This window comes from Asterias rubens, unplaced genomic scaffold (assembly GCF_902459465.1).
Source record: "Asterias rubens unplaced genomic scaffold, eAstRub1.3, whole genome shotgun sequence".
NCBI classification, from domain to species: domain Eukaryota; kingdom Metazoa; phylum Echinodermata; class Asteroidea; order Forcipulatida; family Asteriidae; genus Asterias; species Asterias rubens.
The window spans coordinates 49,336-63,709 of NW_022985710.1; the positions used below are offsets into that span (position 1 = coordinate 49,336).

Sequence of the window (14,374 nt, forward strand, 5' to 3'; positions counted from 1 at the left end):
AGATGGTCAATGAGCTCTCCTGCAGCAAAAGAAGTAGGATGTGGTTGGTCGAGTCCACAAAACAACAGTACAGATCACATCTTTGGAGTGAACACAGAACTGGGAGAATAGCTGCTTCCAATATGAGTCCTGTCACGAAGCATGTTGATGCACAAGTAATTATCTGAAAGATAAAGCAGACAAAAACTAAGGGAATAAATGAGTGGTTACAAGTTCTTAAAAAGGCGTTTAAAACAGGCAGGGTTGTGGTCGTTCAGCCCTTGTTTCCTCATTTACGTATCTTATTTGATGACCTGACATGTGTTGCATTTTAATGACTGAGACAGTTTTCGGATGCATTGTGTGGTGTGTGCGTAGTTAGTCTTGGTGCAAGACGTTTCTTGTTTTGCTTTCACACCCAGCGCGACCAACTCACAAACATCGCCCGTATCGGTGAAACAGCTAGCACCAAGACCAGCACATATTATGCATCTAAACATATCCGAAAACAACCGGTTATAAACAGCTCCAGCTGGTCTTTATCACTCGTTAACTTTAAACACCCTGACCCCACGTGAAGCGCTCTCCACCACAACAGGAATGCAGATAGCGAAACTGATTGAGGTATTTATGAATGATCTTTTGCCTTGGAAATCATTACCAAACACTCTGCCCTGAAAGTCAGTCATGACTAATATGACTATGAGCTAATTAATGAGCAGTATCATCACAATATTGATATTATATTCTGAATATAATATCAATATCTGTCATCTCTAAAAAATGTTGAGGAATATATAATTGAATAGGCCTATGTTTCTTTTTTAGTTTCTACCACCAATCACACATACAATAAACATCTAGCCTATACAATACTCAAATTGTAGCCTACAGCTTGTTGGGTTTGACATGCTTGATGATTTGCTTGATGATATTAACTCTTTGGTGTTCATTCAAAGTCAAAAGAACATGCATGGACCTACCTACGTATGTACGTACATGTACAGTCCCTCGTTCTTCCGTGGAGTCGCAAAGCACACACACTGGTCCGATGGCATTATTGTCGTAGTTTTTTTTATATTAATAATACACAACTGACATGGCTAAATAAAGCGTGGAGGTACACCCATTCGTGGGTGAAACTGTCTTCCGCCACAGCAGAAGCATGACCGTCCACCACAAACAATGTCAATGTTTACAAACTTATTGTTTACAAAAAAACTTTGTAGAACACGTTACGTGCGTTATTTTGACGACCGTATAACTAGAGGTGCAAAATATTTCCCACAATCCTTTGCGGGACGTCGAATTTTTGCTATCTGCAATAAGGTCTATTGCACGCTGCCAGCGTGCAATGGTACTTTTCGGATGGAACGAAAAAGCTGAGTAAAAACATCACTGCGTGCGTGTTGTCTTCGGTAACGCAGCAAGGCATATTAGTAAAATTACTAGCATTCGTCTTCTACAATTAAAAATTGGAGGCCTACGCTTTGTTTGTTTTGAAAGTTGTATCTTTCAATCAAAATGACAAAGATCTACTTGGATGTTATATAAAACAAATAATGAATGTTTTTCAATTCGTGCAATGGTGCGAATATGTTCATTCGTTGAAAGCTGGAATGTTCCATTCAACTCGGCTCCGCCTCGTTGAATAGAACATTCCATCTTTCAACTCATGAACATATTTGCACCATTGCACTCATAAACATTCATTATGTGTATAATAAAGATAATTGAGAGCCAATGCGTGTAGGGTACCAACCAGCAACATATTTATGTCAAAAGTTTTACATTTCGGAGTATGGTGATCCGTTCGTCGAGATTTTCTTCAAGTATTGAGGGTATAGACCTTTATCATGCTGCCACCATGGTCATGTTCCCTGTATCCAACCACAGTAATGGATGCTAATACTCATTGCACTAAAAGGAATCAGACTAATTCTTCTTCCAGCATCAGTTTGGTTACATTGATTTGAATGTGAGCATTGAATGGGAGAAAATCAAGATGGCTGCGCCATGATAAAGGTATATAGGGCCTTATACATCAAAGTTGACTTTAGAACACTATTATGTCATCGAACTTCCAGCTAAATCGTATCATTGTTACGCAGACCCGAATGACCACATTATTCCTTAGATCACTGACCCTTCTCCTTCCCGCCTTCGTGCATCATCAAGCTAATCCGCCTCCACAATACTTAAGCAGCATGCAGCATCAGAGTCCAGCTTTCTCCAGAAGACGATCAGAGCATACTGATCGAAACGTCGAGTTCAAACCAACGGTTCTTTTCAGAACCATCCCAACTCATTAGAGATAGTCATATTATATTCTATTTCCACCATGCAAAGTTCCTAATCATACTTATCACCAACCCTGTTCTGTAGACTTTGACTAAAGTCCCCCAATCCCGTGAGAGTTCTTTAAATTTCAGTCCCATCGCCTAACGTCAAAAAAGTCCCCCAACCTAGGACTACAAACGCTACATTTTGACGGCGGATGTAGGGACCTCCCCCTTAAGAACGGGACTTGAATCAAGTTCAGGTAAACTGCTGTCATCTCAGCCCAAGTTCGGGCAAAAAAAGCAGCCGAGCACAAACAAAATGCTTGCTCAAATAGGGCTGGGTACTTTTATTGTGTGGACACAAAACACAATGTACACAAACTAACATCAAACTCACACACTTTGCAGATAATAGTGGTAAAAAGCTTCCCTTAAAATATTACTTGCTAAGGTGATGTAGATTTTGAGAAATGAGTAAAACAAGAAGCCCAAATAATTGTCGCCTCCAGGAGACGAATATTATTTAGCATGTAAAACGTTTTTTTTTCTTTTTCGTGACAGTGCTTTACTCTTTTCTCAAAAACTATAGCACCTCAACAAGTAGTATTTTAAAGACACCGGACCAAAGACCAGTCTTCTCACTTTGTCTCAACAAATGCACAAAATAACAAACCTGTGAAATTTTGAGCTCAATTGGTCGTCGAAGTTGCGAGATAATAATGGAAGAAAAAACACCCTTGTCACACGAAGTTGTGTGCTTTCAAATGCTCAAAACCTCAAAATCTAATTCTGAGGTCTCGAAATCAAATTCAAATGTTTTAGTGGAAAATTACTTCCTCTCGAAAACCACGTTACTTCAGAGGGATCCGTTTCTCACAATGTTTATGCTATCATCAGGTCACCATCGGTCGCCAACAAGTAACTTTTTATGCTAACAAAATCTTAAGCAAACATCAATTGCATACAGTGTGTTTAAGGTAAGATTTCTATCATCACCATCTCGAACCCAAATCCTTCAAATCAGAATAAGGTTTACGAACCATGTCACATGTTCCATGATCTTCTTATCCTGCTGGTAAGCTGCTCTAAAAAATTGGGTGATAGTGTACATTTTTTTTCAAAATGTTAATCTTCCTCTATTTTTTAACTCGTCTTACAGGGTCACCATTAAACCTACCCGCAAACAGTTAATCGTAGTTATGTTATCAAGTGATTTAAGGAAGCACGTGGATAAATCATTATTGTTTTTTCGTCAAAAGCTCATAGTTTGATTAATTTACACTCACATTATGCAACGGCATGAACCATAAATGTATTTTCCAGTACTTGTTTTACTTCATATTTAACATTTTTCAGAAGACGATATTATTCGCGGGCAGCAACCACAACATCTGCATTTTTTTAAAGTAAAATACCACCCTTTTGCTAAAGCAAATAATCATAATCATGTTAATTGCTAACTCTATATAAGGAACAAACAAACAAAACTTGACTGTTCTGTAATTTGGCTGGTTTTCTTTCTTTTTGAAAATCCTCTTCGAAACTGTAATTTCAGACATTGACTGAGTACCCTGGTAGACATGAGAATTGTGGAATGTTAAAGATGCTATGTCAGATTTTTTGCCGATTTGACCCAAACATTTTGATTTAAAATTCATTTAGGTATTTTGATGGGGGTCGAGAAAGTTACAAGCTTTCATTTGAGCCATTGCTCGAAAAAGTCCGCCAATTATTAGTAGCAGTGAAATAAAGTGCTCGAAATTAGTTTTTGTCGGGATCCCGACAATATATCATGTGACCAATTCGTTTGTGTTTTGTGAGAAACGTTTTAAATATTTGTCATGGTTCCTGACCATTAAAAGTAAAAGTTAAACTTTTTTCGTTAGAGCGGGTGATACTCTTTGAAATACCATTCACTCAAAACAATCTATTTTTTAATGGCTGGGGCAAAAAATCTGACATAGCATCTTTAATAAGCAACATGACTTTAACAAAGTAAGAGTACAGAACAACCTATAGAACACTCTGCCTATAGTGGTGTAGCAACTTAATCCCGCGTGTGCGATTTCATTTGCAATTTCTTTTTAACTTGATGTAGGTAGACAATTGGTAAATGTTAAATTTAAATGTTAAATAATAAATGTTAAATTTGAATGGGGATAAAGAATACTATTTTTGGTTTTGATCCTATATACACCGATGTGTGTAAGCATAGTTTATCAGTACGTTCCCGAGCTCTTCAAAAAAAAGTCACAGGCATAATTACCTGGGCGGGATTCGAAACCACGACCCTTATATTTGGTTGTTATGTAGCAAACCCTTCTTTAAGAATATGACAATACTGACTAAGACCCCTGTTGTTCGCTAGACCAATTCACGCCAACACAAAAGCCATGGCACGAGACTCATTCTGAATGAGAAATTTCTCCATTCATTCTCTGACATGCTATAGTCGCCAAGCAAATACAATGCATAGGAGACCCACTTAGTGTTATATGCAAATTAATATGTAAGAGTCTTAGTTCTTGCATCTTCTTCCCTGTACAGGGGAGGTATGAGTGTTAGTTGTTGTGCTGGACTGCAGAGAGACAAGATGGCTGATACCAGAAGGGCCAACGAGGGATTCGAACCTTCGCGCTTTCATTTATTTTTTCTTGAATTTTAGCCACTCACCGTACAATCTGTGTTCACCAAATTCGTTTTGCCAGCACCTTTCTACCATAGAGAAGCTGTTCGAGCTTCTTTAACATTTGTTGATGAGTGAGTGGCAATCATTTTGAGAGTCGTTCAACTGCATAACTTTAGCAATGATGACCCAGTAGTTTCACTGTTGAGTCCCGAGGACCTTCGCAAGTTTCACGCGACTAGAACACTTTTTTCTCCACCAGTGACAGTTAGAACAAAGCCTAAAAAGGCCAAAATCTTCGGCGTGGGGCTTGCGATAGGCTTGGATGTGCTCCGGTGAAACTACACCCGCGAATGCAGTTTAAACAAAACGAACAAAAAATGTTCACAATTTGTTTTCTTGGCGAACACCAATGTTCGCATAATCTGGCTCGGTGGGGCTAGCCCGGCCCAAGCATCTTCAACCCGCCACACGCCCGGTCGATAGAGACGGGCAGAGAGAACGCAATGCCGCGTGGTAAGTGTTCCATTACGGCAATACCTAACAACTAAGAAATAAATTGTTTTCCAACTCAAGTGAGATATTCCTTTTGTAATAAAATAGTGAAAAAAGTGGTGGCAGGACACGGAAACTTGATTAAAAAATCACAAGTACAAAGGGGCACTTCTTGCTAACTAAGTTTGTAATTTTCGATTAAACGTGTCATAAACCAGCCTCAAATTAGCTCTCTTGTTGTTTCATTTTGTATAAATAAAATTTACATGGAGGTAAAAACAAAAACACTATGTTTGGCTGAACAATCTTAAAAAAAGCATATCTCTCATAAGAGCTAATAAAATACAACATTTATTGCGGTAAATTTTATACTCAAAAGTAAAACTTCAAAATGAAAGGGCACCGGGCCACCCTTGCATCAGGAACCGAAATGGTGACGGGGGGTATCAGCCCAACCCCCATTAGATACTCAATGTGCTGACAATATCACCTTCCACCTTCAAGACTATGATAAGGTTCTCGATCAATACATGTTTTTGAAATGTTTTTGTCACTGTGTTTTTTCCTTTTCATCCTTATTCTTCAGTTGATGATGAAGGAGTTTGCAGTGTGTGGTTTTTGTCTATGGATCTGGAAGTTCTTCAAATGTAAAGACATAGAGGTTACAACAAATGGTAAGAGAAAACCTATAACATAAGTTTACCCCCAATGTATTTTACAATTAATTACAGGAACTTGTTGATGTTGTTAATGTTGGTCACTGGTGACACACTCCTCTTTGAGGGACCTTTCTTATACGGTGCATATTGGTCGTGTCCAATGATGCAGTCAAGTTGTTAGTTTTTGGCACACTCTTACAATTCTCTTACTGGTCGAACTTCAAGTCAACAGTTGTCATGTTTTAATAAAATATATTGTCATTGATTTATTAACAAAAAAAACCAATAATTTATTGCAATGAAACAATATAAACTATATTTTGCATATTTAGGAGCAGCATAACATTACAACAAACAGTTTACTGTTGTCATTATAAGACTGGTGTCAGTGTGGAGTTTTTGAAAATAATTAACAATAATTCAGATTTGCTGAATTAAGTTTAACATTTCTGATAATCAGCTTTACATACATTATTTTTTCTTGTAAAAACCTTATGGCCTTTATATAAAATAGGTTGTTTCTTATGAAATAGGTTGTTTTTTAAGATGCAGTCAAGTTGTTAGCTCTTAAAAATTTCCCACGGGTCGAACTTCAAGTCAACAGTTGTCATGTTTAAGTTAACATATCTTAAATTTATTGTTTAAAAACTTATAAACCCATGTGCTTGTTGTCAGAGAACGTTTAAGACAATTTAATTGTCTTAAGATTCTCTGGAATAATTTTAATAATAAAATACAATTTTAAGCAACACAAAGAAATTCAACAAAAACACATATAGATCTAAGCAAGCTGGAACTAGTCCTGGATACAATTATGAAACTGTGCATTTATTTTAATTTGCTCTAAATCGAGTCAAGTTAAAGTTTACCCTTTTCAAATAATGAAAAATATAAAATTAAACAATTTAAGTGCCTCGTGCATTTTCCCACTATAAATAAATTGCTGTTGATTCCGGAAATATTAAGACAAATTTAGAAAAGCTAAATTTGTTTAATATTTCTTGTACCAACACAATCTGATCAATGAAAAGTTTAACCACTTTAGCAAGAATGCCACAAGGTTTTAAGAGATGTATGTCCTGTAGTCCAACAAAATCTCAAATAATGCTGATTTCAAGCGCTTCTAGACAGTAGCGCAGCACCTGACCAAGTTTTGTTGAAGGCAAACACGCTGCGCGAAAAAAGAAAAAAAAATGAAGAAGAAAGAGAAAGAAGATCTTTATACGCCTCTGCCGAATGTCACAAGACGCAGACTAGCAAGAAATGGACAAAGAATGATGCTGAGGTTTGTATTGGTAAGATATTATAGAAAGAGGCCTAGAGTAGACCCCCTAGAATTAAATGTGATCTTTTTCGCAGGTAGTTTTCATCGTACGGGTTGGTAAAGTATGAGTTACTTAGTCTTGGTTCCGAGACACACATGTTTCTTTTTGAGAACGAACAAAACAACATGCTTCAAAAATTACTAACATCCCGAACCAAGACTAAGTAACTAACCCAATGCAAGCCCTAGAAGCAAGAGATGTTCCTTGAAGGAAGACAATGCAGAGAAGGTTAAGTATGAGGTAAATATAAAAGTCTTGTATCATGGTATGAGTGAGGTTGGGTACTCTAGGTAACCCGGCCTGACCATCATGTGCAGGGCCACTAACCTCCGTTTTCTCCGCAACCTTTTATTATTTTACCAACAACCTTTCTTCGCAACCTTTAACTATTATATTTCCTATGCATGCGTTAACAACCGTTTTCCTCTGCAGCATTAACAACCGTTTTCCTCTGCAGCATTAACAACCGTTTTCATCTGCAGCATTTACAACCGTTTTTTTCCTCTGCAGCATCAACAACCGTTTCCCTTTGCAGCATTAACAACCGTTTTCCTCCGCAGTATTAACAACCGTTTTCCTTTGCAGCATTAACAACCGTTTTCCTCGGCAGGATTAACAACCGTTTTCCTCTGCAGCATTAACAACCGTTTTCCTTCGCAGCATTAACAACCGTTTTCCTCCGCAGCATTAACAACCGTTTTCCTCTGCAGCATTAACAACCGTTTTCCACCGCAGCATTAACAACCGTTTTCCTCTGCAGCATTAACAACCGTTTGCCTTTGCAGCATTAACAGCCGTTTTCCTACGTAGCCGCATCATCATAAACCGTTTCCCTCCAACGCTTTTCCAACATTCATCACAACCTCTTGTGGCGGCTGCCAACTTAACAGAGATTCTGGAGGTACAACTCGATAAGACAACTCAGTGACTACAAGGCATTCATCCCTCTTTCTTGAGATTGATGTCTGCCTTAATGACTCTCACAAAGTACTCTTAATGGAAGAGCAACACCAGTTGGTAATGTATCAGTTAAAGTCACCTGGAAATAGCATTTTTTTTCTTTCAAACATAAGAGTATATGCTTACGAACAATAAAACAATTTTTTTAGTAATTGTTTGTCACGATTTATATGTTTAAAAAATATATAAAGTTGTTTGGGGCTGACTCCGCCTACCCCTTTTGTGACGTCAATCGAGGCAGACTTTGCCTGCAATGCGTATAGTAAATACACGTGCAAAGTACAAGTACGTCCAAGTCGTGAGTTGGTACGTTTCAAAAAGTGTTTATAGATAGCTCATTATAATTACGTTATTGTAATTTCTTGTTTTTCAGAGCTCAGCATTTGCTGCTGTCACGAAGGCCTTTGACCTAAATTGCTCAATGTTTGGTACAAGTAACAGCAAAATATAAAACCCAGAAGACTGTTCAAAATTATGTCTACACCACATCGGCCCTTTTCAGAGCCAACACTCCCTCACAGGAGAATTACAAATTCTTGTACCCGCAACTTTACAATTTATTTACAGTTTCTTTCAACAAAATAAAACCATTGAACAAAAATATTGATACATCGTCTAGAAGCAATTAACGCTCGAGCCTTGAAGGACAACAATTTGCAGAATTCTCAGCACAGAAAAATCACCTGGTCACTTGAGAATAAAGAGAGTGGAAAACAAACATGGACGTTCCGTTCACTTAATACAACTTTGGTGGAGTACAGAAGTAATTTAAATTCAAATCTACATAGAGAACTTTTTATGATTGACAATAATTTTAATTGTGGTGTTCAATCCCTCCGGAAAAGAATTCAAGCTCATTCTTACAAATAGTAAATAGCTTATTATAATTATGTTTTCGTGATTTTTTTGTTTTTTTGTTGTTTCAGAGCTCAGCAGTTGCTGCTGCCACGAAGGTCTTTGACCTATATTGCTCAAGGTTTGGTAAAGTACCACTTAAGTTTTAGCAAGTACCAGCAAAATATAAAACCCAGAAGACTGTTCAAAATTATATCTAAACCACACCGGCCCTTTTCAGAGTCAACACTCCCTCACCAGAGATTACAAATTCTTGTACCCGCAAGTTTACAATTTATTTACAGTTTCTTTTAACAAAATAAAACCAATGAACCAAAAATGATACATCGTCGAGATGCAAATAACGCTCGAGCCTTGAAGGACAAAAATTTGCAGAATTCTCAGCACAGAAAAATCACCTGGTTACTTGAGAATAAAGAGAGTGGAAAACAAACATGGACGTTCCGTTCACTTAATACAACTTTGGTGGAGTACAGAAGTAATTTAAATTCAAATCTACATAGAGAACCTTTTATGATTGACAATAATTTTAATTGTGGTGCTCAATCCCTCCGGAAAAGAATTCAAGCTCATTCTTTAAACAATAAATAGCTTATTATAAATATGTTATCGTGATTTTTTTGTTTTTTGTTTGTTTCAGAACTCAGCAGTTGCTGCTGCCACGAAGGTCTTTGACCTATATTGCACAAGGTTTGGTAATGTATCACTTAAGTTTTAGCAAGTACCAGCAAAATATAAAACCCAGAAGACTGTTCAAAATGATATCTAAACCACACCGGCCCTTTTCAGAGTCAACACTCCCTCACCAGAGATTACAAATTCTTGTACCCGCAAGTTTACAATTTATTTACAGTTTCTTTTAACAAAATAAAACCATTGAACCAAAAATGATACATCGTTTAGAAGCAATTAACGCTCGAGCCTTGAAGGACAACAATTTGCAGAATTCTCAGCACAGAAAAATCACCTGGTTACTTGAGAAGAAAGAGAGTGGAAAACAAACATGGACGTTCCGTTCACTTAATACAACTTTGGTGGAGTACAGAAGTAATTTAAATTCAAATCTACATAGAGAACTTTTTATGATTGACAATAATTTTAATTGTGGTGCTCAATCCCTCCGGAAAAGAATTCAAGCTCATTCTTTAAACAATAAATAGCTTATTATAAATATGTTATCGTGATTTTTTTGTTTTTTGTTTGTTTCAGAACTCAGCAGTTGCTGCTGCCACGAAGGCCTTTGACCAATATTGCTCAAGGTTTGGTAATGTATCACTTAAGTTTTAGCAAGTACCAGCAAAAAATAAAACCCAGAAGAATGTTCAAAATGATATCTAAACCACACCGGCCCTTTTCAGAGTCAACACTCACTCACCAGAGATTCACAAATTCTTGTACCCGCAAGTTTACTATCTATTTATAGTTTCTTTCTACAAAATAAAACCCTTTAAAGCAATGAGCCTTCAAGTACAAAGAATCTGCAGAAATTTACTCCGCACAGAAAAATCTTCTGATTGTTTGAGAGTAAAGAGAGTGGAAAATCTTTTTATGAAAGACAAATAGTGGAGCTCAATCCCTCCTGAAAAGTTCAATCTCATTCTTCAAATTATAGATAGCTCATTACAATTACGTTATTGTAATTTCTTGTTTTTCAGAGCTCAGCCTTTGCTGCTGTCACGAAGGCCTTTGACCTAAATTGCTCAATGTTTGGTACAAGTAACAGCAGAATATAAGACCCAGAAGACTGTTCAAAATGATGTCTAAACCACATCGGCCCTTTTCAGAGCCAACACTCCCTCACAAGAGAATTACAAATTCTTGCACCCGCAACTTTACAATTTATTTACAGTTTCTTTCAACAAAATAAACCCATTGAACAAAAAATGATACATCGTTTAGAAGCAATTAACGCTCGAGCCTTGAAGGACAATAATTTGCAGAATTCTCAGCACAGAAAAATCACCTGGTTACTTGAGAAGAAAGAGAGTGGAAAACAAACATGGACGTTCCGTTCACTTAATACAACTTTGGTGGAGTACAGAAGTAGTTTAAATTCAAATCTACATAGAGAACTTTTTATGATTGACAATAATTTTAATAGTGGTGCTCAATCCCTCCGGAAAAGAAAATAAATGTTATTGTAATTTCTTGTTTTTCAGAGCTCAGCAGTTTCTGCTGCCGTAAAAGGCCTTTGACCAAAGTTGCTCTACGTAGATTATGTGCAGTGTGCATCGGCGAGTGACATTGGCAATAAAAATACACCACCAGGACGCTTGGTAAGTTGGCAGGATTGATATTTCCGATTTCCACAAAGCCAGCTGCATTTTGAGACTTATTTCTACTTCATGGCAAAATCATGCAGTTCTCAAACCCATAGAGAAAGTGAAATGCGACAACAACAACAAACAAAGTGTGTACAAGGAAAAGTCTTGCTACACGACGTAAAAGGTATTCCAGTGTGAATGCCTTTTCTTCTAACTTTAAGATTGCCTTGAACTCTTTGCCCTGTATGACACGGCCCTAATTTAATTAAAAACCAACACATTACACTTGTTTTGGTTTGGTATAGTCAAGCCATGAATATCATCATCTTTTTATTTTTACAGCTGATGAGTTCCTCTTGCCAATTGCTGAGGAGTTCGTCCAGCCAAGACTGTAGTGTGTATGGTGAATGTTGTGGACGTGAACATCTACTGGGATACATGGTAAGTTCAAGATTGAATGACAACTTGAAAACCTGTCTTCACTGATGGCCTCGAGTCGGAGAAAAGCTTTAAACTACTTTTACATGAGTCACTTATAATTGCTCTTACGCTCTTAGGCTAACAATTGTGTCCACTTTGTAAGCATAAAACCAGTAAAACTTCTGAAGACAATTGGAGCATCTGAACGAAATGTCAATAAACCATCGGATGGTTTCAGAACCACATAATAAACTCAAAGAGAGATGGGTTACAAACCATTTTAGATTGTATCTCCATCATGGACTCTTTCAAATAAACTTCAGAACCATGTGAAAAACTGTCACAACAAAAACGGTATTTTTTCGAATTAATTATCAAACTTCTGAATCTCTAATAAGTGGCACAAACACTGACTAAGTGGTACAAAATAAGTATTACAATACCTATTTAAAGTGGTAAAAAACACAAACTATTGTTACGGGCTGTGTCATCATCATACTGGCTAAAACTAAACTGAAAAAAAATCATATTAGTTTGTTCTCATGGTATTGATAAAAGATGTGATTTCACCTATAGGCTTTGAAGATGACCTGAAGATACCTGAGGCAGCCAACTCTTTGGGGCTGATAATGGTGGTGTTTTCATCGAGCTGACGACGGACTACTACAAGTCTACCGGAAGATCTTCATCTATGTTACTTGGTTCGATGAGAGGCTGTCATAACTTCAACTACTTGACATTCGGCTATAAGGGTCATCTGCAGACTTACTTTGTGGGCAGTTGTTTTAAATGTCCACTTAAGTAGGACTTTTCTTAAAACTTAAAGAGGGTCAGTCTTCAAGGTCATTACGGTCTGTGGCTGAGTGACTTTAGCATTGAATTATGAACTCTATAATTTCATAATTTCATGCACAGCCACAGTCCTTAATTGAACTTTTGTACAGTCCCCTTTAAAGGCAGTGGACACTATTGGTAATAACTAAAAATAACTCAGCATAAAACCTCACTTGGTAACAAGTAATGGGGAGCTGTTGATGATATAAAACACTGTGAGAAACGGCTCCCTCTGAAGTGACGTAGTTTTCGAGAAAGAAGTAATTTTCCACAAATCTGATTTCGAGACCTCAAGTTTAGAATTTTGAGGTCACGAAATCAAGCATCTGAAAGCACAAAACTTCGTGTGACAAGGGTGTTGTTAGCTGTTCCGACCTACCGTCGGAACAGGTTTTAGTCGGAACAGGTTTTTTTCGTCTAGATTTTTATTGTTTTTATTATTATTCTTTGTTTCCGCCTAAAACTAATTATTTGTTGAGAGTTTTCGCTTGAAGACGCACATGGCTACGACCGCGCCACGGTTTCTTAATTAATTTTTTTTTTTTGCTAAAACTTTGGCAAGTTCATGATTGTGTTTGACTCAAATATTAGTTTTTCGTACTTAAATTGTGTTTAGTATGCGCCTTGTTTCACCAAGTTATAAATAGTAAATTTAATTGAATCGAATTGATTGACTAGAATTCGGTAGTTTAAAATGTTCTTTAATTGGGGCGACATTACTATTAAAATGACAATAAATTATAATCATTATTATTTTTGTCAAATTGAAATGATTATGTTTTAGCTGTTAATGCCTTTCACACACATTTTACCGACAACCAACTTCCCACTTCATAATGGTGGTACTGCAGTATACATGTTTTTCCTGCAAGTATCTGACTGTCGCAAAAAAAACTGATTGCTAGAAGTGGTTGCCTGTAATTTTGTCCCGTGAGAAATACTCTTTATGACGTCTACTGAAAGTTAAAATTAATCGAGTTGTAATTTTATTCTAAAGTGGATAAATAAAAAAAGTGTAACTATTCAGATTTTGGAATGAGCAGTTTACTTATAATTATAATTATTTCGTTGTATTCGTTCCTGTTGCTAGAATGGAATGCTTCCACAAGTTTTGCTTTCGTCTGTTTAAAGACACTGGACACTGTTGGTATTATTGTCAAAGACTAGTCGTCACAGTTGGTGTATCGCAACAAAACTATGCATAACATAACAAACCTGTGAAAATTTGAGCTAAATCGGTCGTCGAAGTTCCGAGATATTAATGAAAGAAAAAACACCCATGTCGAACCATAGTCACACGAAGTTGTGTGCTTTCAGATGTTTGATTTCGACCTCAAAAATTAATTCTAAATCGGAGGTCTTAATTAAATTTGTGGAAAATTACTTCTTTCTCAAAAAATACGTCACTTCAGAGGGAGCTGTTTCTCACAATGTTTTACACTATCAACCTCTCCCCATTACTCGTAATAAGAAAGGTTTTTATGCTAATAATTATTTTGAGTATTTACCAATAGTGTCCACTGCCTTTAACTTTGGTATGAATTATACACAATAAGTGAAAATCGAACTTCTTTATAATTTCATTCAAACATGAATTTGGTAACTTCGACACTAATTCAGTAATAAGAATAATAGTTGAAAACCACCCCTTTGAAATAGTTTAAGAGAGCGAGGT

At 36.8% G+C, this 14,374-nt stretch overlaps 1 long non-coding RNA gene across 1 annotated transcript; it reads left to right on the forward strand.

Annotated features, from left to right (window-relative positions):
• The first annotated feature begins 10,885 nt into the window (after window positions 1–10,885).
• Window positions 10,886–12,855, forward strand: LOC117305987. The gene is made up of 3 exons (XR_004520770.1): window positions 10,886–11,457; window positions 11,788–11,886; window positions 12,442–12,855. It is a non-coding gene; the product is annotated as an uncharacterized LOC117305987 (long non-coding RNA).
• The last annotated feature ends 1,519 nt before the right edge of the window (window positions 12,856–14,374 follow it).